General features: G+C 43.1%; 1 protein-coding gene across 9 annotated transcripts in view; it reads left to right on the top strand.

Moving 5' to 3' along the window:
• LOC118553122 (bis(5'-adenosyl)-triphosphatase) overlaps nucleotides 1-2,790 on the top strand; it is a 1,451,800-nt gene extending 1,449,010 nt beyond the window's left edge. For all 9 annotated transcript variants that reach the window (XM_078076485.1, XM_078076478.1, XM_078076488.1 and 6 more), the window contains one exon: nucleotides 1,958-2,790. The gene's annotated coding sequence lies outside the window, so the exon portion shown is untranslated. The remainder of the gene's footprint in view (nucleotides 1-1,957) is intronic.
• Nucleotides 2,791-15,305: the final 12,515 nt, after the last annotated feature.

Raw genomic sequence — 15,305 nt, forward strand, 5'->3', positions numbered from 1 at the left:
TCTGCTTCCCACAAGCTTCCAGGCTCATTGGAGAAAAGGAACTGCTGAACACAGAGCCTGCAGAAGCTAGGCAGACAGTGTGGATGCCAGCGCTTGTGAGGGATGTGTGCGGAAGCATTGGAAGTGGACTGACAGAAAGCCTGCTCAGGTACAGAGAGAAGCTTCCGCGGAGATTCAGAAATTACAGGGTTGGTGTCGGGGAGGGCGGATGCGGCCAATAACATAGGGCCACAACGTTCAAAAGACCAAAAATAAAACCGAGGGAAACTTCTCCTAGGACATAAATCTGCCCTAGACAGGTAAGGCGGAGGAAAAGAAAGGGCACATCCATTTTCAGGCCTGCACAGGTGCCTCTGACTCAAAGTCAATAATTGTTCAAGGACAAGGGCAATGATGAATGATTGGGAGATGACCTGTATGTCCAGACAAGATGGGTGGTGCTGGGCACAATAGAGAACAATCCCAATGTCATATAGAAAGGAGACAGGCCCCCATCTCTGGGGATGGGGGGCGTTGCAAACTGACTGGTGCATACAACCTTTCCACCCCTCACTCACAGATAGCAGTAGATGCCGGGGGGGTGGGGCAGTGGATCCTGAGCTCAAATGTGAAGGCTGAAGCAGAAGTGGTTAGGCTTCTATATTCTGGGTCCTAGAAGGGACCAGATGTGATTCCAAAGGGATGCCCTGCCTGCCCTTTGCTCTCTGACCTTGGTATGAACTTACAGAAAAAGCATAATGCTAGACTCACTAAAAACTCTCTCCATGTGCCAGGGTCTCCTCACCCAGGTAGGGCTGAACAAGCCCATACCGGGGACACTCTTGAACTACGCACTGGACCTAGAAAGCAGAGGTTTTGCTGCTCAGCCTCCCAGATCTCTGTCCACAGGGTTGCACACAGAGCCATCCATTTAGCAGACAAATAGGAAACAGGAAGTGAAAAGTGATGTAGATCTACACTGAAGTCTTTTGAAAACATTGAAGGGGAAGTCCATTTGTGCTTCTCAACAAAGTTCCTCAAAACCTCTTCCTATATCACACCCGTGGTAGCTACGCCCAACATCTCCCAGCACCCCTTCTTTCAACCTTCCCCCAGTAACATGGAATCTAGCCCAGAAAATTCTCATCTTTCCTCCTCTCCTGTTTAATTTTCTCTTTCCCATAACTGTCTGCCTTTCCCAATGTCCTCCAAGCTGGTAGCCTCACCCTGTCTAGTTCCCGACCACTCCCACTTACTGATACCAATAATTAAGGCCCAGAAGCCAAGGATCCAACATGTTTTCCTTTGGGGTAGAGGGAGAATGCCAGAGATATGAAAGGCATTTGTATGATCTAGAGGTTTTTTCTTTCCAAGATTAACCTCCCCCTTTCCTATTTTATGAGTAGAAATTATTTGTTTTAATTCTCGCCCAAATCCGTAAGGTAACTTAGCCTTGAAGCAAAGCAAATTCTGCCTCCTACACACTAGCTCAATAATTCCCCAAATCTCAGACTCTTTATGGAGAGCTCGTTAAAAAGCACAGACTCTCGGGCCTCTCTCCAGACCTGCTGAGTCAGAATGTGGGGGACTCAAGAAATCTGTGTTTTTAACAAGCTCACCAGGTAATTCTGGTAACATCTATGCTTGAGAATCCATTCTTACCTACAGGTCTGAATTGACTTCATTTGTATGTAAGCCTCGTGTCCATAAAATAGATTCTTAAGAGACCACACAGCTGACCTCTGGGGCATGGGGTGTGGACAGAAGCCACAGAAAATGTGGGGATCCAGGGAGTATCAACAGGGTTGGAACCCACCTATTTCACACATTCTGCCCACATCTATATGGCTTCTTCGAAATTGTTAGTGGCAATCCAACAGATTAGCAGTAAGCAAACTTATATTTTGTTTATTGCCATAACTCAAAAAATGCTATTGGTTCTAACTAAACGTCTGTTTTTATGTTCTGTCATTTCCAGGCATGAAAGCAACTCGAACAAATCCCAAGACATAAGGAAATGGGCCTCGTTCTCTAGGACTCTGCGGCATTGGAAATGAAGCTAAGCAGACTTTATTACATCCTACAATTCTGCAACCTTTTGTGAAGCATTTTATTACACTTGTGGAAGCCATCGAGGTTATGTTTCAATCACGATGACTGACGGGCTAACTTCAAAATAACAGGATCGACAGCCCTTCCACACTTCCTGGGCTATGTACTTAGAATAGAACCTTTTCTAAATTGTCCCTTGGCCTAGATGGAAATAAAATGGTAGTTAAAATATTTATCTTGTGTGTTGGGTAACTTAAAAATTGATATTTTGGGGCCTCTGAAAGGCATAACTGAGGAAGTCGATCTGTTAGAACTACCGTGCTTCCTGTAACCAAAGGTTTGTTAAAGCTGAGATGAAATTTAGAGAGTTTCCATTTTTGGTAGCAAACAAAACAGAACAAGAAATGCATAACCTTTCCTCGGCTGTATTTTCCTCCTGCCTTGGGTGCAGAGAGGCAGAGCTGAAAGAGCTTAAGATGGCAAAAATGGGCTTCAGGAAACTAATAAACATGTAATGAGGAGATCGGACACCTCGGACTGGGCTATTTGAGTGGCAGGAATGTAACAAAAGGGAATGGAAAAGCTCTTGATATTGGCTGAGGAAGCATGCCCCTTGCCCGTAATAGTCAATTTCTTTAAGGAAGGATGACAGAAGTAGGCTTTTTCTTTCCTCTGGTATATTAATAAAAGGGGAGATTTGAGTTTATAGAGAAAAATAAAACATATCAATGGCACTGCAATAAAGAACGACAAAAAGCCTCCCTGAGAATCTCTTTTGCCTTATGGGCTACTCCCTGACCCCAACACCATCATCGACATATGGTGTATTCGTTTCCGATGAGTGCTGCAACAAATTACCACAAACTGGGTGGCTTCAAATGACAGAAATGTGTCCCCTCACAGTTCTGAAGCTCAGAAGTCCAAAGACCAGTGAGGCCCTGCTCCCTTTGGAGGCTCTGGGGGAATCTCCTAGCTGATGGTGGCTGCTGGCAAACCTTGGATTTTCCTGACAAAATCCCAGTCTCTGCCTCTGTCTTCACCTTCCCCCCTCTTCTGTGTGTCTCCTCTGTGTATCTCTTCTAAAGACACTTGTCACTGGATTAAGGGCCCACCCAAATAATCCAGAATGATGTTCTCATGGTCTTAATATCCTTCACTTAATTATATCCGCAAAGGCCCTTTTTCAAAATAAGAAAACAGAGGTTCCCGGGATTTGACATGGATGTATCTTGTGGGAGGAGGGCACCATCCAACCCACTCCCTAAGACATTTGGTGTTTGACTGTTTCTGATCTAGTATAAGCCAATAAACTGAGTATGACAATCACATCTTCTTTCAAATCTTCTTATATGTCTTTGCCAAAGCCCCATTTACTGACAATGGTTTGGCAGATGCCTTCTTGAGACCCCAAAGCCTTTCATTCCCAAGCCTCCTCTGAGATGCTTCTTTCTTAGCTAAAAGGAAAAGCACTGCAATCTGAACAGGATGTGTTCAGAAGATAAAATGCCAGTGAGGGAAGATGCCAAGTACTAGTGATTTCCCCCAGCTCAAGGGTTGCTGATTTGTGGTCCAAAGAAGAGCCCTAAAAATACCAGATTTTTCTTATCCCCAGATGGTCAGACACCAATTCCATCTCCGTTTTAATAGCAGATGTCACCAGAAGACCATGCCCCTGCCTTTGGGCCTAATTCCACATTTTATTCAATGGCTTTCAAAGAAGTGAATAAACAGTCACTGATGAAACAGTTGAGTGATACTGCAAGCCTAACAGCAGTTGTGTTTTCTATTTCCTCTATCCAATTAAAACCCTAGAGGAGCCTCATTTCTGCCCTTCCTCCCATGGATTTCTTCAGCTCAGCATCTTCCTCTAAGTCTGCCATGGTTTGGAGGCTGTGGAGGCTGTGGAGACTGTGGAGGCTGTGGAGGCTGGGGTGCAGAAGGCCAGCCCTGAAGCTCTACTTCCATGCCAGCCCCATGAACCCACACCCAGTGGGAGGCCTGATAACCCAATAAGGACTGTTTATAGTGCCTTTTAAGAGATGTTTCTAGAACTAACAAAGCTACTGATACCAATATGGAAAGAACAACTATTACTCCATTTGCTAAAGTGGGTCTGGTCTGTATGGAGAAAATTCGGAAGGAAAGAACAGTGTCCCTGGCAGTAGCCTTCTTTTTTTCTCTCATTTCTTCTTGGACACAAATACCCACTAGGTGGTTTTGTTTTTGCCCAAGAGCTGGAGAGTTAACTAATATTACGGTAAACAATGGATAACTACGTGTATATGGGAGTCCATTCCCACTGTGCTTATCAGACAACAGCACAGCAGCCAGTCTCTGTATTGACAACATTCTGAAGGAGGATTTCCCCTATTTATTTGTGTGTGCTCACTTTTCAAACTCTAGGTCTATTCCTTATCTTTATTGCTCCATCTATAATCAAATTCTAAATGGCAGAAGAGAATGACACTCTATTTTTGGCAAAGAGCTTGAAAAGAACTTTCCCCATGATTGTCTCCACCACAGCTGACCCAAAGTTATAAAACAGTACTTCTCAAACCCCGTCAATTCTTTCAGACAGTATGAAAGAGCTGTGTGTCTCATGAAATGGGAACCTCTCCCATCCATCCCTCTCTGTATCTAAGCTTGAAACTAGGTCTGGGCATGTACCTACTTCTTCCAGGGATCTATAGCTATTGAGTATAACTGCCCAACAGGCTGGTGAGAAAAGGAAATGAACTTTTGTTGTGTTTTTATTGTAGATACATTTGCAAATATTATTTTGTTTGATCCATACAAGATCCCCATACAATATATACGGAGATTTGGCCTCAGAAAGGTTAGGTAACGTGATCAAGGTCACAAAGTTGATAATAGATGGATTGGGGATCAACTCAGGTCTCATTCCCAAAAGCCTGTCCCTTTTGGAGAATAATCTATAATGAAGGGCTCTCAGAAAATTTAATAAATACCATTCCCAACTTCTCCCCTGAACTATCAAGTTGGTAGGTTGGTCCTTCTTACTGATGTTCAAAGGGAAAGGGAACAGGATAGTTAAGGAAAGGCAGGGAATGTTTAAGCATTCTCAAGGTGAAAACATCCCTTTAATCATGTAAATGAAAGCAACTAATGACATTTCTATAACTTAAAAACATATGGGAAGAGTATTACTAAAAATGCTTCCTCTGACTCTGAGGCAAATGTGTTAACCAAAAGGTTAATGATTACCTATCCTGGAAATAGAACAATGTAAAATAATTAACATGTAATTACTTAGTTATAGGGATTGAAAACCCATCAGTCCTACTTGGAATAACCACCACTAACAACCCTCAAGCATGCTCACATGTTTGCAGTTAATTTCAGTTCTGCAAACATCTTGACCATCTATACTGTACATCAAATTGAAGGCTATAGTTTTAGCAGCCAAAACTGTGATGGCCCCTGAGATGTAGCTGGAAAGGAGAGTAACCATGGACTGCAGAGGGAAGAAGAATGGGAAGAACAGGGCTAGTTTCAGCAAGAATACGGGTCCAATTCTAGGTGCCTAGAAGATGGTTTTCTGAATCCAGTCATCTTCTTTCTCTTTTCCACCTCCTCATCATGAAATACTATTTGCAGGGTATCTTTGTACCGAGCATTATGCCAGGCATATTCAAAGCACTATTTCATATAAGCCTCAAAAAAATTAACCCACCTTCCTTCTTTCTTTCCTCCCTTTCTTTTAAACAAATATTTATCCAACCACTACTGTATGCCAAGTATTGTATGTATTGGGTGCCCCTGCTACAATGCTAGCAAAAACATCTGGAAGTAACTATTATTCTCCTTTTATAGATAAGGAAACTGCAGTTCAGTGTTTGTGAGTTGCTTAAGGTCACACACTAGTAAGAACACAATATATGCGACCTAAAGCCTGGAGCTCTTTCTTCTAAGCCAAGCTATTTCTCAGAAGACAGAATAAGAAGAAACAGTTGATGCTCTATGGCTAACTCCTGGTTTTCCCTACAAACCAAGACTGAAAAAACACACCTACATATTCCAGATCAAAATTATCTGGGGAAAACCAATCTACTAAGGTTCAATCTTTGTCAAGTCAAGGAGCATTTACCAAGTACCCTCTGTGTGTCCATTCTGGGGAAGCCTTCTGAGAGCAAGTGAGGCTTTCTTGCGCTCTTTATGTCACCCTGAAAATGTCCCACTGTCCTCTCATATTTCTACAATAAAGCAGCACTTTGATCACTCTCTGAGCATTCTGTCCAGTCACCTTGGCCAGGGGTGCCCATCTCCCTATCCCATGCCATTCCTAAGGAAGAATCTGAAATAATACTCTCAGATTCCCAATGAGCCCCAGGCTGCTGGTTCGATGTCATAATTTAGTAGTCTTCCCATCCAGATTGCTCAGCATTCCTCTTTTTCTTCTCTCTGCTAAAAGGTAGGCCCACAAAAATAAGTCCATAACCCTGAGAGACAGCCTAAAGCAAGAGTTCTCCATAAATATCACTGGTAGGGCTTGTTAAAATTGATTGCAAGGCCCTACCTCCCGAGTTTCTGATTCGGTAGATCTGGAGTGGGGCCTGACGTGTTCCCAGGTGATGCTGAGACTGGTGTGTCAGGGCCCACACTTTGAAAACCACTGGCTTGAAGGGATGGTTTTTTTTTTTTCTATAAGTAAACAGAATTTGTTTCCAGTACAGAATCCAGCTTGTTTTTCAGGCCCTGAATTTAACATATCTTAGTGTAGAGGTAATGAACTGCAAGTTAAATCCAATCGGTCCACTCAAGCATCTCCAGTGGGTTTCTGGAGTTATTTAACACTGCAGAAGACTTCTTGTCTGGGCTAATTAAGTGATCAGTTTAGATCGATAGATGAACAAAGGGAAATTGGGGCATCTATAGCTCACTACCAACTTAATAAAATGGTGCTAATTTCAGCCATGAAAAGGAGCATGGATTGAAAATTGGGGTTAGCTGCTGAAGACGTCAGTGTTTTATCTTAGGAGGAAAGGAGCTCACCAATGCTATAGGTGGAATATGGTTATTCAAAAGGACTCTTACAAATGGAGTGACTTTGTTTGGCCCTGTTAGTCAAACAACTCCACCATAAGGCAAAGGTGCCATTCTGAATAACTGACATTCATATCTGCCTCTCACAACTGTAGATATCAAGCGTTGCCAATGACTTGGTGTATAGGCAGATATCTGCCCTCAAAAACCTCATTGTGGTTGTGCTCCCAGTCAAAATTAAGTAAGGTACGAAAGCCATATACCTATAGCTTTGGAAGTTTGCATTAGCTTACCTATCTCACATTTTCAGGAGAAGAAAATGGTAGGAAGCCTGCATTGATTGTGGATCAGCCATGTACCTTTTGAGACAGATGGTACTAGTCTGATTTTATCAACAAGGGAAATGAGGCTCAGAGAAGGTGTTACCCAAGGTGGTGGCGATGATGATGACAACAATAATAGCACCTGACATTTATTGGGCACTTACCACGAGATAATGTTTCAGGCATTTTTTTTTCTAGGTACTCTATATTGTTATTCCAATCAATCTGCACAACAACCCTATGAATAAGTCTATTATTATTATCCTATTTTACAGAAAGGAAAATTGCCGCACAAGGATGTGTGCCTTGCCCCTGGTTATCCAGTTAGTAAGTGTCAGAGCTCAGCGTTGAACCCCAGTGGTGTGAATCCAGAATCTATAATGACACTTTGCTCGCTGAGATGTAAACCCCAATAGGCCAGACTCTGAAGTCCCCTCTCGTTGCTGCCCTGACTCTTCTGGTGATGGAGCCCAGTGGAAGTCTTTCACTCACAACCAAAGACTAGAGCTAAAATATCCCCCGGCTCCATCTCTTTATCCCTCTGGAGAATGAGGCCTTTTGTGTTCAGACAGCCTCTCACAGATTGGTACCTGAGCCATCTGACTTTGAGAGAAGGTGGCTCCACCCTGGAAGCAAACCCAAAAGAGGGAAAGTATGTCATTGCACCAAGCACAATTTCCCCAAACTTTAGCTCTTGGCAACCTTCCCAACCTTCAATGTGTTTGTCAGGACTACATGTCTATGTTCTTAATATATTTCATTTTATTTAACTCTTCTTTTTACTTACATTTGTTCAAGGAAACTTAAAATTATTGCAGCAAATGGAAAAGCAGTGTCCCTGGCCATAAACAGAAGCTAACCATAATGATGAATACAAGGCTATTAAATTCTAGCTAGGTACTGTGAGCTGCTGAAAGCCCTGCCTCTGAGGCCTGCCTCCTCACTTTATTATAAAGGGACGTTAGCAAGTGTTAGAGAGGTGTTAAAATATACTAGCACCAGACAGAGTCCTGCTCCTTGAGGACTGAAAGAGAAGTGGGAAGGGAACAACTTCTCACCTTATGATTTAATGGGTTTTTTGGCTGTTTTGTCCATAGGCCTGCCTCCAAAATTCCTCCCCTGCCCCAACAGTGCTATGCTTCCCACAGGTGGCAAAGCAGACCCAGCTCTGTGGGGCCTGGCTGTGCCCTGCCCATGCCCTAGAGCCAGGCTGAGCCGCCCCTAATGCTTTCTAATCAACAGGCACATCTTGAAAGGGGGGAAACCTATCTCAGGTTCAGGTGCCTCAGGGAAACAGGCAAAAATCAAGGAGAGGAAAATGATTACACTGTCAAAGCAGCAGAAGGAACTTACAACAGTAATAGTGATCATTGAGGAGTTTTCCCTTTGAACAGAAAAGCCTTTGATGGTGCTTTCCTCCGTTCTTCTGCTATTCTGCAGCAAGAATGAATAAGCAGGAAGAAACAAATGGCGCTTTTGTGTTTTACCAACATTTGCCATAGAAGGAAAGGGATGGCCCAACTTCAAGGTGGAAAATCTAGACCTCCATATCCATAGCCATCAAAAAAATAGAGAAGGGAAGAGGGAAAAAGGAGAAGTAAATCCAACAAAAAGAATTTAGTGATGCACCCTACAACCCCAACCCCAAGGATCCTGGAACATTCACAGTCTTAAGTAATCTGAGAAAGTCACTCTGTCCCCCCCTACCCATTCTTCCAACACAAGCTTCTCTTCTCTGTCTGGTAGAGCCCCTTTTTAATAATGTAAGTAGACTTGATAGTAATAAGCCATTTTATTGCATAGCCATTTTTTGTAAGAAAAACGCAAACCCAATAAAACTGTCTTTCCATAAAGTATATGGAGCACAGAAACACCCCTCTTGACAACGGCCTTTGTAAATGATGGTGGTGGTGGTGGTGGTGGTGGTGGTGGTGGTGGTGGTGGTAGAGACCACTTTCCATGGAGGAAACATGGTGATTTACTTCCACCAATTAATGTGCACAACAACCCAGGAGGATGAATCCTATTATTCTTCCCATTTTATAGACAGGGAAAGGAGGCTGGAGAAGTCAAGTAACTCGCCCAAGATTACAGAGTTAGTTAGGTGACAGAACCAGGCTCACATCTATGTTTGTTTTGCACCAAAAGTCTTGGTCTTAACTACTAAGCTCTGTTGATTCCCTGATGGAAATGAACTAAATATTCATTATCATTTCTGTATAATTATATATAATTAATCAAGACCAAACTAAAAGAAGCCAAACTTTTCCCTAAGGCTCTATAGACCCAATGCCAGTTTGCAGAAGATGTAGGACCCAGATAGTTTTCTCATATTAAAATCCTATTTATCCTTTCTGTGCATATCACAGATCAAGTACTAATAAAGTCAAGTCATAGTAGCTGAGATTTACTGAGCACGTATTAGATGCCAGATCTTATGTTAAATGCCTCCCATGTATTTCTCGCTCTTAATTCTCACCATCTTGTGAGATAGGTGTGGCTTAGGAGAAAAGTAAGGCTTGGAGGTGTTCATTAACAGGCTCAGAGATGTTCAAGGTCACTCAGCCTGCATGGGGCAGAGCCAAACCATGAATGCAGCCATCTGTCTGCAGACTGCAGAACCCACCCTAGGATCTGGTATAGCAAAAAGATCTAGGGGCACATGAGTTATAGACACACTGTACTTTCCTCTTCCAAGATTGCAGTGATAGATGAAAGGAACTCATGAAAATGTCCTGGGGACTTAATATCTGAGACTTTTTTTCTAGACAAGTCATCTAGACCTAAAGCTAGCTAGAGATGGGATGGGCTCTTCATAAGATTTCCATGCTTCCTGCACTGCTGAATGAAAAAGAGAATACTGTCTTCTTTTAGGGTCCCAGGGAGGCTGTCTACCTATAGCAGGGCTCACTTATAAATCAGGGTTGTCTGTGTCTATTATTCAGGAAGGCTGGAGAGTAGGGGGATCCAACAGCCTTCCAGAGTAAGTGTTCTGGAAACTCTTTAAAATATCCACCCTATGTATTTTATATTTCCTGGTCTAGCTTCAGTATGCAAACTTGAATTACAATTTATTGCTTAATTGTGCAGAACAAGAAGGTGTTAGCCCTAAGATTGTTCTCAGCTGGAATTTGTACAAGATTTAGAAGGAACTCTCCAAAGAAAAGCATAGCCCAGAGGCTTTCCCTGGGAATCTCATGCTGTTGGTCTGGGATGGGGCCCAGGAAACTATATCAGAGCAAAAAAGTCCAGGAGACTCTTCTGCAGATACTCAGTAAGTACAGGTTGAATCCCAAACTCAGAGACTTCCTCCTGCAGCAAACCTTCTTTGACTACCTTGACCTGAATCTACACCTCAGAGATGCTATTGCCATTGGGGCCTTCTAATTTTTTCCATCTATTTCATGAATAAATGAGTGAGAGATACAAGGAGAGAAAGAAGAGGGCAGGGAGGAAAGATGCACAAAGTGTACGCATGGGTGTCTCAATTCTAATGACATGGTTTGAGTTCCTGGATCCAACTATACCTGAAGCCAATAGAACCCCTAGACTTTTTAGTTATGTGAGCTAATAAATGCCTTTTGGGATTTTAGCTACTAAGCAGGTGGTAGAGAAAAGAATGAATCATTTTTTGCTTGCTGAAATAGAAAATAGATGTATGTGCATAACACTGTTGTTAAATAAAAGGACTGAAACACACTCACCCTGCCTGTGTGAGGCTGAGCCAGGACCCAGCCTGTCTGGCCCTTTGTGTTTTCATCACCACCATCACCATTATTTCAATCTAACTCTGTGGTTTAATTGCCCCAGGGTTCTGTGCCCCGGGGAGCTGTGAGTAAATAGCTGACAACTGTGGCTCCTCTAGGATGATCATATCAGAAGTACAGATATGAGAACAGAAATTGTGTCATGTCACCATGTTTATGTTTCCAGGATCAGCAGCTGACTGACAGGAAAAGCACTGCTGAAGACAATTCTAAAGTGTCTCACTGGTTTGCGTTTTCATGCCAGAGGCTATGGAGAAAAAAGGAAGCAAGTCAATGGAACCAGATGCCTTATTGTAGCCCTGTAGCTTTTTATTGCAGATTAGAACTGGGAATCCAGCAGGGGTCTCTTTACAAGTGTAAAACAGTGAGGGGCTCTTTGTGTCTCTTACTATTTCTAAAAAGCTTTTTTAAAATGTCTTGCTTTCCTCCTTTGTGCTTTAATATTAAACCCCATGTTCCCTGGGATTTAGGGGCCTGAATTCCCATTGTAAGCTGACTTTTCTTCCCTGATGCCAAATTGTTCTTTTGGAGACAGAAGCAGGATTGAAAGCTGATCTCCGGCCCCAGAACATTCCCTGCCTGCTCTGGGGAGGCTCAGGTACTGCAGAAAGACCTAGGCTGACTCTCCCTGGAGTCAGGAGCAGGGTCAGCAGAGCATCTCCCAAGGACCTAGGGCCACCAGTCCATTGGCTCTCCCAGTGCCATGCTCTGTACTCCATGCTTCACACTCATTCTCTCATTTGATTTTCTCAACTACCCTCTTAGGTTGTCCTTCAGCCCATTTAACAAAGGAGGAAAACCAAGCTCACCAACACTAAGTGATTACTCCAACATAACATAGTAAGCAAGTGGCAGAGAATGAATGTGAGCCCAGCTCTATGGGACTCCAAAACCCGAGATCATCACCAAAAATCCTGGAGGAGGAAAAAGGAGCAAGCGTTTAGGAATAGGGGTCGACAAACTACGGGGCACAGGCTGAGTCTGGCTACCCACATTTTCTGCAAAAAAATTTTTTAGTAGAACATGGCCACACCCATCATTTACATATTGTCTATGGTGCATTCCCTCTACATGAGAGAGGGGTAAGTTACAACAAAGAACTCATAGCCAGCAGAGCCAAAAATACACACTATGTGCCCTTAAAGGAAAATGTTTGCCAACCCTTGGTTTAGAACATTAAACATGGCAATCAATCTGACTTAAGAGTCATTTCCCCTTGTCCTCTGTGTTCTCTATTTTTCTCATTTGAGATCTGGGCATTCAAGGGGCAGTGGCCTCAGTGAAGCAGCAATGAGGAAGGAGTGAGGTATTGCATTTTAAGCATCCAAGCATAGTGGTTGGTGCTTAGTAAGTACTCAAGGAAAGATAGCCAGTTACCTGCCCAACAAGACTATAGAACACACCAGTGCAGTGAGAGAATGTGCTAATTCCCATGAGATGACAAAGGGCATGACTGAAGTTGTGGGGTGGACAGTAAGGATTCTTGCAAGCTCTCAAACCAGCTTTTCTGGAAGACTTGAGGCTCTAGTAACCAGCCCCATCAGGACAGATGAACCCCTTCCTTGTCAGACCCTTCAGAGGGCCTGGTCTCTTGAGTTGGGCTCTGAGGAAGAATGTCTAAGAATCAAGGTCAATCAAAGTTGTTCTTCATAGAGGACATTGTTTTTGTTTTTGTTTTCCTCCTTTCAGCCCAACATGAAAGATGGCAGTAAAAGAAAAATGGCTCACACAGGAGTCTATTATCTCACTGATGTATTAGGGATTCATGAGCATAACTCCTCTTAACACCAATGAGAACAGAGCAAATAGATAATTTTCTTCATTGCAAAGGTCAAAAGTTTGTTTATCCTCTGTATTTTAAAGTTATCAGTGATGATTAAACTTAGGTCTGAGCTGAGTGGGACATGCTGAATGTGTTTTTATGCCAGCTTCCATTTCTTCTTCTTAAAACATGAAGACTGTCTTAAAAGAAACCACAGGGTTCCAGTTGGCCTCATTGGAACCCACACAGGGGCTCTTTGTGATTATGCTAATAAGTAATCACAGTGATACTTCTCTTAACAGAGCCCAGGATTTTATCCCACTGAAAATTATCTCACATTAATACTGTGCAGGCACGATACAACATCAGAGACAGCCCAGAGTTACAGGGAATAAACTCACTCTGTGAGTGTGTTCTCTTCCCCAACACCATCACCCATTAGTTTTCTACACCAAGTTGTTCTAGCCAAGAGGAGAAATGTGAGTTCGGTGATATACTGAATGCTTAACTCAACTTCATTAACTAGAGCTAAATGCTAACATGCACAGTACCAGCTTCCAGCACAAATTAACATCCATAATAAAGCATATAATTAGCCACATACCCAAATGCTCTCCATGATGAATAAGCCCCCAAGAGCCCCCAGCTGCTCTTTGATTTTCCTGAGATGGGTCTGTGGTAGCAGCCTGGTTCTCACTAACCTCTTGTCCATCAGGCAAATGAGCATCTGAATTGACAAGGTCTGGACAAACTCATCCAAAGTCAATAATGGAAGGGCAAGGAGAGTTCTCTGCGTTCCTGGCATAGGGAGGCCCACAGGGAGTTAAGCTCAAAGTCAGGGTAGAGGTGGAAATAAAACACCGAGTTCTGGTCACCTGCACTCAAGCCCTGGTCAGTGAACACCAAGAGCCCTTGGTAAAATCAGTATGAGCACTGATGTCTCCAGAAATGCCCATCTACATCATAACCCCTGTATCTGGGTGGCTGGCCATTTACCATGGACTTGCAGATCTGCCATCCCCTCCAACCCTCACTGAGAGAGGGTAAAGGATTTGCCCTGAAGGGTAGCAGAATGTGCCACCTCAAAATAGGCCACTTTGGCATGTGGAGCTGAAAGCAATCAGGACCCAGCAGAGCAGGCAAAGCTTTTTACCTCCCTCTTAATGCCTAAGAAATTTAGATAGGCGGCCTATACTGAGAAGAGAGCTATTTCCAGAGAGAACTTTTTCCCCTGAGAGACTTATATGCATGGCAAAGCTACCTTGGTTTACCAAACAGAGGAGGTTTTCTTCTCTCCCCTTCCTGTGAATTGTCTTCTCCCCTTTAAAGCCCCAGACCCCTATCCCTTTCCTCATTGTCTGACTGTCTTTGAGTCTCCTATCTTTGCAGAGCTACCATAGGTATGTATGTAATTAAATTTGTTTTCCTCATCTTAATCTGTCTTTTTATTATGGGGGAAGGGGGTCTCAGCCAAGAACCTAGAAGAATAGTGGGGAAATTAATTTTCCTCCCCTAGAGCCTAAAGATGCATAAGAAGCAAAGATTGAATTTGAGTTTAAAACTCCAAATGTGACTCATTTCAGATCAAACCTTCATTTAACAACTATTTCATGCGGTCCACTAAGCTAACATTTGGGGATCCCTCCTACACCAAAGCCATCACCTTGCTTAGTGCATCTCTGGACTCATAGTCTGCCCCTCTATCTTTCTACTTGTCTCTCTGTTTTTCTTCCTCTACCATTGCCCTAGACCAAACCACCATCACCATTGGTCTGACTTTGGGGACAGTCTCCCAGCCCCTCCTCCTGGCTTCCATGCTCTAATTTATCCTCTACATGAATCAAATTTCACTGAAAGGTATCAGCCAGAGCCCATCATTTCCCACTTAAGACATTTTAATGGTTCCTACTGTACACAGAATAACACAAATGCCCGTCCCCAGACTACAAGCTTCTCTAGGATCTTGCCTCTGCCCACCTCTCTGACATTTGTGCTCTTCTTTCTTAGCTAGGTTCCCCTTTTACTAAACAGCTTTTCCTTTTTCTAATCTCAAATACACCACATTCTCTCTTGCCACAGTGCCTTTTCATTTGCTGTCTTCCTGTCTGGAATGTTCTTTTCTTGATTCTAGTCTTAGGTAGTTTTCTCTCAAGGTTCAAGTCCCAGCTTAAGTACTGCCTCCTCCAAGAGACCTTCTGTGCCCACAATCTAGTGAGACTCCTCCACAGTGCTGACATTGTCTCCTTCTTATTTTATTCCTTCTTCTTATCACATCCAGAGAGCATCACATGTGCTTACTCCATCTCCATCACTAGAAAGCAAGGAAGCTTCATGAGGGCAAGGAATGGACTCCCTTATTGATTCTATATGCATAGCACTAGCAAAGAGGCACATAGTAAATTATGAATAAGAATATAC

The sequence above is a fragment of the Halichoerus grypus genome, chromosome 1 (assembly GCF_964656455.1).
Source record: "Halichoerus grypus chromosome 1, mHalGry1.hap1.1, whole genome shotgun sequence".
Taxonomy (NCBI): Eukaryota; Metazoa; Chordata; class Mammalia; order Carnivora; family Phocidae; genus Halichoerus; species Halichoerus grypus.